The 14,228-nt window shown below is 38.2% G+C and overlaps 2 pseudogenes; both read left to right on the forward strand.

Annotated features, from left to right (window-relative positions):
- The first annotated feature begins 1,049 nt into the window (after positions 1–1,049).
- Positions 1,050–2,044, forward strand: LOC148107193 (olfactory receptor 4F6-like; annotated as a pseudogene).
- Positions 2,045–12,136: 10,092 nt separating this feature from the next.
- Positions 12,137–13,073, forward strand: LOC123803914 (olfactory receptor 4F6-like; annotated as a pseudogene).
- Positions 13,074–14,228: the final 1,155 nt, after the last annotated feature.

Here is a 14,228-nt window from a genome sequence, read left to right on the forward strand (position 1 = left end):
TCATTTATAATGGCCACACTCATTTGGGTATTAATCTTATCAAATTCCCCTTTCTGCCTATCTTCTCATATCTTATCTCTTTTAAGTGTACTTTTAATTTTTCACTTTAGATTAAATAATAAATGGATCCAAATATGCATTATATATATACATCTTCAACCTTTCTACTTATCCATAGTGATAACAGATATTCCCCTTGAAAAAGTTGTAGCAATTTACTCACCTTCAAATTTTACTCACCAGCATTTTAGCTGACCAAAGCTTCAAATACTTGAAGAAAAGTTCTCATGACCTTTAACTTTAATGACTCTCTGGGGTCCTGTAGTTTTTACATGCTCTTAGCACATCGTGATTACACCTAGATTACAAAACCTCTCTCAATACTAGCAAAGTAGGGAGAAGCCCTTTTTCCGAGGCTTTTGACACTCTCTCTTTGGGCTTTGGAGGTTCACTTGACTTAAAGTGTATCATAACTCTCCAAGTGATTCGTTGCAATCACAAGTATTGTAAACTATCAGAGGATTAAGTCTTTTCATTTTATGTAAGCATTCCTCTCAGATTCAATACTCTTTCACTCATTGTCTGGTGACTATTTTATGAGTGATTAATGCCTGAGATTTCACAGGTATGAAGTAAAAGAATAATCACTACATTCTGCTAAAATATGTGTGTACAAATATGATTAAGTTTGAACATTCAAATTATAGCTGACTATTCATGACACAAAAGGTGTTTTCTTGAATATAAAAAGACTAAAGAAGCACAAGGAGCATGGTAAAGAGGATCTTTACCAGGAGGTGTTACTCTTTGCTCTTAATTCCTCCATATTTCCAAGTAATGTCGTTTCCTTCTCTCTCTAATCTAACTTTTGATTATCTCATTTCTCCTATTCATTTATTTTCCTTTCACCCACCCTCGCTGTATGTTTTCCAACGTCACATTTTGGCATTTGCAACATATTCCTACAAAAGCATTGATGGGCAAACACTCAATTCTTCCTTACTTCCTACCTTTAGAATACTTCAGCACCTTCTCTACTGATTGAGCCAATGGATGCAACAAATGAATCTGTGGTATCTGAATTTGTATTGATTGGACTTTCAAATGGAAGATGCATCGTTTTCTGTTTTGGTTCTTCTCTGTGTTCTACATGGGAATGATCCTGGGAAACTTCCTCATTGTGTCCACGGTAATTATTGACTCATTTACACACACCCATGTACTTCTTATTGGCCAACCTCTCTCTACTTGATCTAGGTCTGTCCTCTACCACAGTGCCCAAAATGATCTCTGATCTTTTCACTGACTGCAACATCATTTCATTTCCAAAATCCATGATACAGATATTTTTTATTCTCATTATGGGTGGAGGTAGGATGGTGCTGCTCATAGCCATGGCATATGACCGGTACACTGCAATCTGTAAGCCTCTCCACTACCTGACCATCATGAGCCCCAAAATGTGTGTTTCCTTTTGTAGTGGCTGCCTGGATAGTGGGGATAATCCATGCTGTCTCTCAGTTTGTTTTTGTCATAAATTTGCCCTTTCGTGGCCCTAATGAAGTAGATAATTTTTACTGTGATTTTCCTCGGGTCATGAAACTTGCTTGTGTAGACACTTACAAGCTAGAGTTTGTAATCATCGCTAACAGTGGGTTTGTATCCATGGCTACCTTCTCCTCTAATGATATCCTATATCTTCACTTTGGTCACTGTCCAGGAACGTTCTTCAGGGGACTTGTCCAAAGCATTTGTCACATTCTCAGCTCACATCACTGTAGTGATTTTGTTTTTTATGCCATGTATGTTTCTCTATGTGTGGCCCTTCCCTACAACATCACTGGATAAGTACTTGTTCATTGTTGACTTTGCTATCACCCCCGTCTTGAATCCTGCCATCTACACATTATGAAACAAAGACATGAGAGTGGCCATGAGAAGACTGGGCAAACGGATTGTGGGTCCTAGTGGGATCTCATAATGAATGGAGCAGATCTAGATACAACACGCTTCGGGCTCACCAAGAACACTGCTAGTCATGTGACTGTCATCGTTACTATGGTAAGAACTACTATTTGGAGAAATAGTTGAACAAAGTTCTACCTGTAGCAATTGATTGTTGAGTCAGAGGTGACTTTATTTTGCTAAGCACAGAGAATAAATTGACTTCACCTATTTCCATTATGAAGAGTGATGACAATAGAAAACTGAGCTGATTTGTAAGAATAAACTTAACATTCAGATATTTTCTGGGTGACATTTTTGGGACCTGATAATTGTTTTAATTCTAAATTATAAATGAATACCTCAAAAATGATAAATATATCTCATAGTAAACTTATGGATTTAGTAGATAAAATGTGACTTTGAGTAAATCAAAATCAATAAATTATATTTTGTAATTCCTATTTCAATTTTAGTTTAACTTAGAAAAGAACAAAATCAACTATGTTACTTACATTGAGCCCCAAACACAAACTTGACTTTATCAGCATAGGATGATATTTTAGTTTTGCGTTTAGATTTGAGTGATTATAAGTAGAGAGAGAATTTCCTTAACACTATCAATACTTAAGATAAATACAAACCAGGGCTTTTTGCATTTTGTCTGCCTTTGTATTATTCTAAAAATGTGGTCTTTCCATTATTCAATCACCTGGTTTATTTAAAAAAAAAAAACACATAGGAAGTATAGCTGTTCCAAAGGAAAATAATGTATTTAGAGGCCTTGGATTCCTTGAATATGGTTTCTTGGCCAGATAAAACATCCCCCCAAGAGTTTATGTATCTGAGTTTGATAGTCTTCGATAAATGTCAAGCCAAAAATGGTAAGGCATATTCAGTTTGAGTGTTTCTACATTTGTAATAAATCCTTTATTAAAGTTACATGTAACATTTTTGCTTATTTGTTTCTACTGCTCTCAAAATATGCTTAATTAAGGAAACTAATGTCTATATTTTTTGTCCAGTGTATCCCTAGGAAACTTTCCAATAACATCTCTACTTCCTCCATGTAAATTAATCATTAATATGTCTTTTAATGTGGGGCGCCTGGGTGGCTCAGTCAGTTAAGCATCTGCCTTCAGCTCAGGTCATGATCCCAGGGTCCTGGATCCAGCCCTGCATCTGGCTCTCCGCTCAGCGGGAAGCTTGCTTCTCCTTCTCCCTCTGCCTGCTGCTCCCCCTGCTTGTGCATGTGCTTGCATGCTCTCTCTCTTTCCTTCTGTCAAATAAAAATAAATAAAATCTTTTAAAAAAAACTTCTTTTAATGTTTTGGTATTTATCTGGATGGGAAGTTCTTCTTTACTTGATCATTGCTAACCACTCCCTCTTTCAAATATCTCACTGGGCTTCTGAGAAACTAGTCTCCCGCTTTTCCTCCTACTCTTTGGGAATTCCTTCCCAGTAGCAGTTTGCTGAGGTTCTCTCAGTCAGCTCCATCACCAAACTCAGTGTTCCTCAGAATTGCACTTTGGTCTTTTCTCACTCCATATTCTCTCCCTAAGGGACATCCATTCCCTAGGATTTAATTACAATCTCAGCTAAGGGCTTTTATCGTTAAGCCGGGCTGTTATTTTTTTGAGTTCCTACTTCATAAATATAACTAACTACCTACTGACTTGATGATTCTAGGGCATCTCCCACTCAGCAGATCTGAAACTAAACTCATCTCATCCTTGAAACTGCTACTCTTTCAGGTCCCTAGTCACAATAAGTAGCACCAATATTTACCCAGTTCCTCAATGTAAAGTCTAGGAGTAATAATGGACTCCTCCTTTCCCAAATCCCTAATATTCATTAAATCTGCAAATGCCATTAATTCCAGCTTCTAAACAATTCTTAAATATGTCCCCTTGTTCTCTTCCAAATATCACCATTCCTGTCTAAGACTTCATATGTCATTTTTCAAGTAGAATATTAAGTCACCTATATGTCTTCCAACTTCAAATCTTGTTTGCCTTCTCATTATCTATATTCAGAATGAGAGTTTTTTTTTTTTTTTTAGAGAGTGGATGTGCACACATATGCACGGGGGGGAGGGGAAGAGGGAGAGAAAAAGAGAGAGATTCTCAAGCAGGCTCCACACTCAGCTCAGAGCCCAATGTGGGGCTTGATCACATGACCCTGAGATCGTGACCTGAGCCAAACTCAAGAGTCCAACACTTAATCGAATAAACTACCCAGGCATCCCAGATTTTTTGAAATATAAATCTAAGCATGTGATCCTTCTACTTAAGACCCTTCACATGCTTGCCACTACTGTTAAATTAAAATACAAAACTACTTTTCAAGATTTATCAGGCCATCCAAGACCTGGCCCTCATCCTCCCCTCCAGCCTCACATGACAACATGCTTTTGGGAATTCATTCTTTGAAAGAATGACTGGCCAATTATTCTGTCTGAAACATTTGTCCTTTATGCTTTGCCTATTAACATTTATTCATTCTTTAAATTTCTGTTTCAACATTATTTTATCAGGAAACACTTCCCAGAACCTGAGTCCAGGAGAGCTCCTTCCATTGTATATTATTATAGCACTCCCCAGTATCACTTCTGTAACATTAGCCATACTCATAATTTCTTATCTGTTGTATGTCTTCCTCATTACATTTTAAATTCCATGTGAGGAGGGGCTGTGTCGACGTCTACTGCTATCACATCAGTACAACAGTATATAAAATCTTTGATGGATATTTATCATTAAATAAATGAACAAAACCAACAGAGTTTAAAAACAGTAGTGTTGAATAATTTATTGCTTAGTATCTGGGCTTTCTTTTTTCTTAACTTTTATTTTATACATATTTTTAAGATTTATTTATTTTAGAGAGAGAGAGAGAGAGGGTGAGCCGGTGGTGGGGGGTGGGGGGGTGGCAGAGGGAGAGGAAGAGACTCCTCAAGCGGACTTCCTGTTGAGCACGGAGCCCAACACAGGGCTCCACCCCAGGATCCATGAGATCATGACGTGAGCTGAAATCAAGAGTCAGCCACTTAACTGACTGAGCCATGCAGACGCCCCTCTTAACTTTTGTTTTAGATAATTATAGATTCGCATCAAGCTGCAACAAATAACACAGAGATTCTATGTACCCTTTATCCACTTTCCCCCATGGGAGAGCCTGTAAACGTATAGTTCAGTATTACAACCAGGGTATCAATGTTAATACAGTCAAGATGCAGAACATTTGTATCAGCACAAAGTTACCTTCTGCTGCCCTTTTGTACCCACACCCACTTCATCCCGCCCCTCCCTTCCCTGATCCCTGGGAACTGCTAACCTGGTCCCCATTTTTATCATCTTGTCATTTCAAGAATGTTATATATATAGAATAATAGAGTAACGTTTGGGAATTGGCTTTTTTTCTCTTGGCATAATTCCCTTGGAGATTCTTTTCACCTGCTGAAGGACAACTGGATTGTTTCCAGTTTGGGGCTACCATGAGAAAAGTAGCTATAAACATTTGAGTACATGTTTTTGTATGAACGTACATTTTCATTTCTCTGGAATAAATACCCAGTAGTAAAATTGCGAGATCATATCAAACTTGTAGTTTCTGTTTTTTAAGAAACTGCCAAATTGTTTCCCAGAATGGCTGTAACACTTTACCCTCCTACCAGCTATGCAAGACTGACCCAATTTCACTGTATCCTCACCACCACATGGTGTCGTCACTATTTTTTTTTTTTTAATTTAGCTATTCTGATAGGTGGGAAGAGATCTCTCATTGTGGCTTTACTCTTCATTTCGCTTACAACTAATGAGGTTGAACATCTTTTTGTGTGCTTATTTGTCATCTGTACATCCTCTTCAGGGAAAAATATCTCTTCACGTCTTTTATACATTTCCTAATTGGATTGTTTTAAGTGCTGTGTTCTGGGAATTCTTTATATATTCTGAATACTAGTCCTTTGTCAGATACATGTTTTGCAAAATGTTCTTCCTCTATGTAATTTGTCTCTTCATCTTTCAAATGGTTTTTCCCAGAGGAAAAGTTTTTAATTTTGATGAAGTCCAATTTCTCATTTCAGTGTTGACATCTACTAACTGTTTTTTCATTTAGTTTGAAATCTTTCCAGTTATTGCTCTGACAAATGATTTTTTCATTGCAATTAGGACACTTGCATGTTATGAGATTCTGAATCGTATTTAAATCTTCTGTTTTAACTTGTTGTTAGTGATACCACTCTGGCGGGGGGTGGGGTGGGGAGCACAGTCTCACCAATACCAGTGAAGGTAGAAGTCCAGGGGTACACTTGTTACAGACAGCTGGAACTGGGAGTTCCAGGGCCCCACACAGTCCCCACTGACCCTGCCATGGAGGTGGCCTCACTATCACTGGCCAATAGTGGAAGTCTCAACTCTCTATTAGAATCTCCCCAGACACAACCTCGCAGGGAGAGGAGAAGTGCCTCAATACTGCTGAGTGGGGATAGAAGTCCAGGCTCTCATATGGTCTCCAATAATACCATGGGGGTAGTTTGGGGGCCTTCTTACAAGATGGCAGGGATGAAAGCCCCAGCCTCCTTACCAGCCTTCTCTGACACCAGCCTGCTGAAGGGAAGATAGAGGGTGCCCTGTTACAGCCCTGTGAGGGTAGCAGTCTAGATGCCCACTGGATCTTTGCTGGTGTTGGTAAACATGGGGCCACAGCTTGTTCTGTGCTATTTGGCTGGAGTAGAACAGTTATTGTCTCAAACTTTCCTATCTTGCTACGTTTCCCTTCTCCTGGACCCTGGTTTAGTGAGAACAGGCTTTTATTGGAACTTTTAAAAAACTCTGTCCACCAGCACTTCCTGTTTTCCTCCTTCTTCAACTCTGAGGGAGTGTGTAGTAGGGGAGAGGGGGGCTTGCCTTAGAGAGGAGAAACAACTGCTTTCCAGCTGCTCACTGTGGTCCATTGTCCCTTGTTCATTAGGCCTTACACTGGAGGTCCACTATTGGGACTTCCTCCTGGGAGATGTGGGACTGTGTCTGCTTGCTCTCACCATCTGCCTCTGTGCTGTCAGCCAGCAGGACCTGCACCTGGTACTGTAGCATGTAGCCAGCTGTGCATAAAGTGCTCCAGCTCCTCCATCTCCTGGGAGGAGGAGGCTGATACTGCAGAGGTGTTCCTCATCCCTCCAGCTCAGTGACCTGGGTTGCGGTCATGTTCCTGCTCAGGCTGCTCTTAGCCCCAGTCCAGCAGTGGCGGAAGGTGGTTGGAAAGGGGAAGGGGAGAGAAAGCCCCAGAAAGCCACCTCCTGCCCCAAGTTCCCTCCCCACTGCCCTATGGGCTTCCTTTTTATATTTGCTTAGTCATAGGATTAAAGTACCTAATCCCCTTTTCTTTCCTTTTTCGCAATTGATTTTCTGAATTTGTTTGTCAATTCTCTGCAGTGAAATCTACTGGCAAGTTTCTTTTTGCTGGCTTCAGCCAGTTTAAATCTTGAGCGAACTTTAGCTGGGGCAGCCTGTAAATCAGTGGACTCGATCCTCTCTGATACTTTTAGTTCTCATAAGCTCTACATTAACATCCCCTACTCTTCTGTTAGCTCAGCAGCCTTCTCCACTGCCAAGCAAACCCAAGATCCATGCCCCAAGGGATTGCTCTCAAATCAGTGTGCTCTATGCCTGGCTGGAGAATTTCCTAGGGCTTTATTTCTGCCTAGATTCTCCCTCATTCACCTTAATATGCTATTCTGTCTGGTATCCAGTTGGCCATTTAGGACACAGGCATCTCAGGACAGAAGTACACTGACACGATAAAATGATTAATGGGGCTGTGGAGTGTTCACTGCATTGCAGTAGCCAGTGGGGCAGGGAGGCAACAAGAGAAATTTTCCTCTAATCTTAGAGTAGTTGTGCTTCTTCCAAACAACTAAATTATTTTACTTCATCATATATATACCGATTCATGTCACTGACCATGCATTCTTATTTCTTTTTAAATATTTCTGCACACATTATTCTTCAGTTTGTATCCTTATACATTTTGGAATGTCAATATTTTTCAAAAATTAATTTGACACTAGCCATTATTCTGCAGCTATTCTAGAGAATTATGATTTTCCATTTTCTCAACAAGAAAAAATAAAATACAACTCTAAACAAACACAACTCAAACAAAAATAGAGCCTTGACACTTGGGACTCCATGATAGACTAGAGATCAGATTCTTTGTATCTACATATCAAATATAGATCAGCCTTACTTCTTTACAGAAATACACTAGGCTTGTTTCAATACCTTGTCATAGGTCTTATGAATGAGTATCTCCCTCAGGTAAATATCCTCTTCTTACAAACACTCCAAATAACCTCCTATATTTTCCTCTTTTGTGTTTGCATCTGTTTTCCACTGATCTCTTCAGAAATTGATCCTATAATGTACAAATTTTAGTTCTATCCAGTCAACTCAGGAAAAATAAAGGTTAAATACATTCAAGAAGACTTTATCTTCAACACTCCAAAGTTTGGGACTGCAAGTAAACCTACAAAGGTAAACATTGGCTATAATTGATAACATGAAAGTGATCTATTTATTCCCCTACTGTCAGTTGTAAGAATTATATTTACCTATCAGGGATTTTACATCTATTTCAAGTATGGTACTACAAGTTTAAGTATGTCTGTCCACTCAGGATATGTTTTTACACCCTCATCCCCTCATCTCAGTGCTTCTAAGCACTTCATCCCAAAGATCATGCAACTATATAGGGATATTTCTACACAAACCAACATATTGCCTCAAAATCTTCTCTCTTCCCCTCTGTTGCATTACCAGGCAATTTCTTTTTCATTATTTCTCTCATGGGGAAACCAATGTGACTCAAAGTTTAGTCCCCCAAGAAAAACTAATAATGGGCTCGGTATTGGCCTTCTCTGAGACAACAGTAGGTCACTCTCTTGTGTATCTAATTAGCTTATTTCCCATTTTGAAGAATCATATATAGCTTTGACATTGAGGGAAGATTATGTATAGAAAGTAAGACTGAGCTCTCTGAATTTCTATTCTTCCAAAAATGTAAATCCTGTAGCTCAACAGGCAGGAGGAAAAATGCTTTTTAATTGTGAAACTGCACCTATCATGGTTGTGTCCCTCTCTCTCTCCCTTAATTCTGCTTCAGCATCTGTTTCTCTGTAAGATATTAGTGTCAGAAATATTCTCCTTTTGAAATATTTTTGTCCTTTTACTCTACACCATCACTCTCTTACTCTCAAATTTCAACCATTGCATTGCATTGTCTTATCAAATAAATTCTACACACTGACACATAGACACACACACACACACACACACACACACACTTTGATATGTTCAATTTGTCCCCTTAATGTGAAGATTTTTCAAGACTCATGTGTTTCTGATTTTTGTGCTCTCCAACTCATTTTAAACTTTTTTTTTCACTGTGAAACAGACATCTGGCCTCAGCTATTTCTACCCTATTTGAGAACCAAATTCTGTTTTAAACAAAAGGAAGGAAGTCTCAATCCTCCACCTCCAGGATTCTAGTGTGGTTCCCTCTCCTTCAGTATTACATTGCTCCACATTTGAAGGAACCAGCCAATGCCTAATCTGAGAGGCTATTCTCAGAGTCAGAAAGCTTCTGGCCCCAATCCAGGGGATAGTACAGAGGAGCTGGTAGCTATAAGCTCTGAGATGGAACGGTTCAAGGACTAACCAGATTATGTGAAGAAACAGGAAAGGGGGTTAGCAAGAGAAATCACCAATGGCAAAAAAAAAGTCTTTCAGGAAGGGCAGCAAATTTTATTTTAAATGAATAAAAACTGAGGGTTGACAGACCACTTCCAATTAGGTTACAGTGACCCTTTCAAATATAAATACTTCTAGCCACTTCATGACTCTTTCTAATAAGCGGGTATAGAGCACTATTGAGGAAGACCATTGGACTGGAAGTTAGGCTGATTCTAGTTCTGGCCCTGTGAATGTATTCCTGTGAACACTCTGGCCAGCCATTTACCCTCACGGGGTTGGCCCTCTACCTGTAGAATGAAGTGACTGAATAGGTTCTCTCAAAGTTCTTTCCCACTTCTATACAAATCTATAATTCTGATCATCTTATTTGTTTAATATGTATCTATATTTCTTATTTAATGATGGGTCTTCCCAGGCCCTGAATGACTGGAAAAGTTTACATCTCCAAGAGGAAGGATAGCAAAATCTATGGGGACTTGACTTCTGCCAAATTCCTGAGAGCTTCACAAAGTCACCAGGGTTTTCTTTTTTTTTTTTTTTTTTTTTAAAGATTTTATTTATTTATTTGGCAGAGATAGAGACAGCCAGCCAGAGAGGGAACACAAGCAGGGGGAGTGGGAGAGGAAGAAGCAGGCTCATAGCAGAGGAGCCTGATGTGGGGCTCGATCCTACAATGCCGGGATCACGCCCTGAGCCGAAGGCAGACGCCCAACCGCTAAGCCACCCAGGCACCCCATCACCAGGGTTTTCTAAAAAGGCAGAGAAACCAAGCGCATGGTCTTTTTCTCTCTCAGATCATGAGGATTTCCTCATCAGTGACACATGCTAATTCCAGATGTTTGCAAGAAAAAGGGCAGACATTTCTTCACTCATTTAAATACTCACTTTTTATGTATATATAACTGGACTATACCAGGAAATACACGTTTGTGGAGAAGACATTATTAAATCAATTTCTGTATATATTTGTGAGGGCTACTGTTTTGTTTCTTCTATGAACAATTTAGTACCTATTTCTAGGAAATTCATTCATCACATATTTCCTGGGCTTTTTCTATGTGCCAGCTGCTGTTTTAAAAGGCAGGTGATATAGTGTTAGACAAAGCAGAAAGGGTGCCTATATAAAAATCTTTAATTTTATATTATGAAAATCTATGAATATTTGAATGAGGGTAAGCCAAATAGTGCCTGAAGGCTAAACGGATGCTTTTGGTTACTTCCTAAATTTTTTAGAGGTGATTCACCTGCCAGTTCACTGAGGCATCGTGTTCAACCACTCTATTCTACCAAACCCCACTGCCACACCCATGATTCACGTGCTTAAAGTCCTGTCTTCATCTCAGTGGTTATTTTCCCTACAGCCTTACTATTACTTTCCATCCTTCCAGTCAAAATATACCTAAAGCAGTGAATGGAAACCCAAGTAAAGTTCTCACCCAGGTGTTTGTAATGTATCGATGTGTGTTGATTTAATCTATGACAGGCACCTAAGCAAAGATGTGCAATGTTCTACCAATGCCTTTTTTTGATCATCGTTTTATCCTCCCTATTTGACCTTTAGGAATTTATTTCTTCTCTTCACCCTCCTTTTATTTTCTTACACTCCTTCCCATTGATCTTCATTCTTCCCCTTTCTTTATGTGTTCCTTCCTGCCTGTCCTTTACACATGCTACTGACTCTGACTCCACCACATTGAATACACTCAGTTCCATATTTTCCATTGTGATTGTCCACAGTATAATAATTAAAGTTCATAAACATTATATTATATGCTGTAAATGGAAGTTTAGAGACTTTAGGATTATAGGTTTATGTAGTGTGGGATTTTTCTGTTTACAAAAATTATCACTCAAACTCCAATGCCGACACCATTTCAGCAGTACAAACCTAACAGTAATACATACACATAAAAAACAGACTTCAAATGTGTATTAACTGTTATTATGTTAACTGTTATTATTCTATTCTCATTTCTAATTGTTTATTTTATTATTCTTGATTATATTTTCAAAAGGTTATCTATTTTTTGTTTCTTTTTAACTTTTTTCTATGCTCATATACACTCTTCCAATTTTCTAGGAGTCGATACGTATTATTTTTGGTTTTAATTTTTATTGTTCTATTTAACTTGAATTCCTTGAGTTTAATTTTTGCATCCTTTTCTAACTTCGTAAGTTGACTCATTACCCCATGTACTTGAATAAATAAGAGCAATTTAAAGCAATAGAAGGCCTCTGCATGCATCTTTGCTCATACCACCAAACCCATGCTCTGGGCTCCCATTATTTTGTAACTAATTTACTATTAAATAAAGGATCGGTCAATAACCAATTTAAATTATCAACATTTAACACATTGTGTGAAGAATTCCTCAAAGTTAATTCCTTCTCTCATTTCTTTCAGGTCACTTTAGAGTCTTCCCTTCCTTATGATTCAATGGACCAAGGAAATGGCTCTGTGGCAACTGAGTTTGTGTTACCGGGACTCGCACAATCCTTGGGAATGCAGGTTTTCCTTATTCTTTTCTTCTCTTTGTTCTATGTGGGAATTATCTTGGGAAACCTCTTCATTATGTTAACAGTGATTTTTGATTCTCACTTACACTCCTCCATGTATATCCTGCTGGCCAACCTATCACTCATTGACCTGGGCCTTTCATCCACCACAGTTCCTAGGATGATCTCTGATCTTTTCAGTGGTTGCAAAATCATTTCCTTCCATAACTGCATGATACAAATGTTCTTTATTCCTGTCATGGGAGGAGTTGAGATGGTACTGCTCATAGCCATGGCATAGGACAGGTACACAGCCATTTGCAAGCCTCCCCACTATCTAACTACAATGAATCCCAAAATGTGCATGCTTTTCATAGTGGCTGCTTGGATCACTGGGGTGATTCATGCTGTGTCTGTTTGTTTTTGTCATCAATTCACCGTTCTATGGCCCTAATAATGTGGGGAGCTTTTACTGTGATTTTCCTAGGGTTATTAAACTTGCATGCATGGACACTTACAGACTAGAATTTGTGGTCACTGCCAACAGTGGCTTCATATCTATGGGCACCTTCTTTTTCTTATTTGTATCATACATCTTTATTCTGATCACTGTCAGACAACATTTTTCAAAAGATTTATCCAGAGCATTCGTCACTCTGTCAGCTCACATCACTATAGTGGTTTTGTTCTTCACTCCGTGCATGTTTCTCTATGTGTGGCCTTTCCCTACCAAGTCAATGGATAAATTTTTTGCCATTGTGGACTTTGTCATCACTCCTGTATTAAATCCTGCCATCTATACTTTAAGGAACAGAGATATGAAGGTGGCAATGAGAAGGCTGAGTTGACAAGTTGTAAGTTCTAGGGAGATGCCATAGCAGATTTCACTGGTAAGAGCACAAGATGAGTGCCGTGGAGCATCAGGACCCTTGTGATCACCATGAACATTATGGATTATGTACAATTCATTATCACCTTTAAAAAACTGAGAACTCTACATAAAAGAGGTACTGAATTAAAGAAATTCACTTTCAAATAGAGCTGCAGTATTTCTGTTAAGTATGAAAGATAAAGTGTTATATATTCCTACTGACCTATAAAATTAAATTGCAATTTCATCAATGACCACACTCAATTTTCATGTAATTGTTTTATATCTCCATGTAAATACATACATGTACATATGATAGAGCTTTATTTATCAGTACCTTCATACTGATTATAAGCATCACTAGGAATCAATTAATATTTCTTATGGAAATTATGTGGATCCAATGGATAAAGTATGAGTTTATACAAACCAGCAGCCATTAAAAATCAAGAAATATTTCTCATCCTAATTATAGTTTAAGTTAGATAAATAGGCAGGGAACACTATGCTACAACTCTTAAGAATTGTTTTCAGTCTTTGATTGTCAATGTTTATTTTAGAAATAGATTCTACTGTTTTGCCTTATGCAAAATTTCTCTATATTCCATTTTTTTCAACAGCAAATTTCTGTTGTCCTTGCAGTCTTCCTCAAAGCATTTCTTGATTCACCCTAAAAGAGTATCTACAATTATAAAAGTATTTCCAGGATCTTATTACCTAAAAAAAGGTACCCAACTCAGATCTCACCTTATTTAATGTACCTGTATATAAGCCAGGGTGCTTAGGACAAAGAAGATGATTGACATGTTTACTTTACTTTACTTTTCCAAGTAGAACTTGAGAAGTCTGATGGGTCAAAGAGCACAATTGAGAAATCACTTGGAATGTATCCCTATGACTGATTTAAGAAACATTAATTGTGGTGACTCAGCTCAGTTGTAACTACTGCACTGTAATTAAAGCTGCTCAATAAAATGGTAAATAATATATGAGACTTTCTTACTATTGGTCAAGGTATTTTTTCCCTATATTTTATCCAAAAGTGATCATAAATGCTATAAGATATCTTCTTTGTATAATATCTAAAGCATTATTATTGTCTCCTGAATCCATCTGGATTTTAACCTCAGAACATTATCTTACTGGCTTCACTATGATTCTT

The sequence above is a fragment of the Ursus americanus genome, chromosome 34, assembly GCF_024610735.1.
Source record: "Ursus americanus isolate L20-20 chromosome 34, mUrsAme1.1.p, whole genome shotgun sequence".
Lineage (NCBI taxonomy): Eukaryota > Metazoa > Chordata > Mammalia > Carnivora > Ursidae > Ursus > Ursus americanus.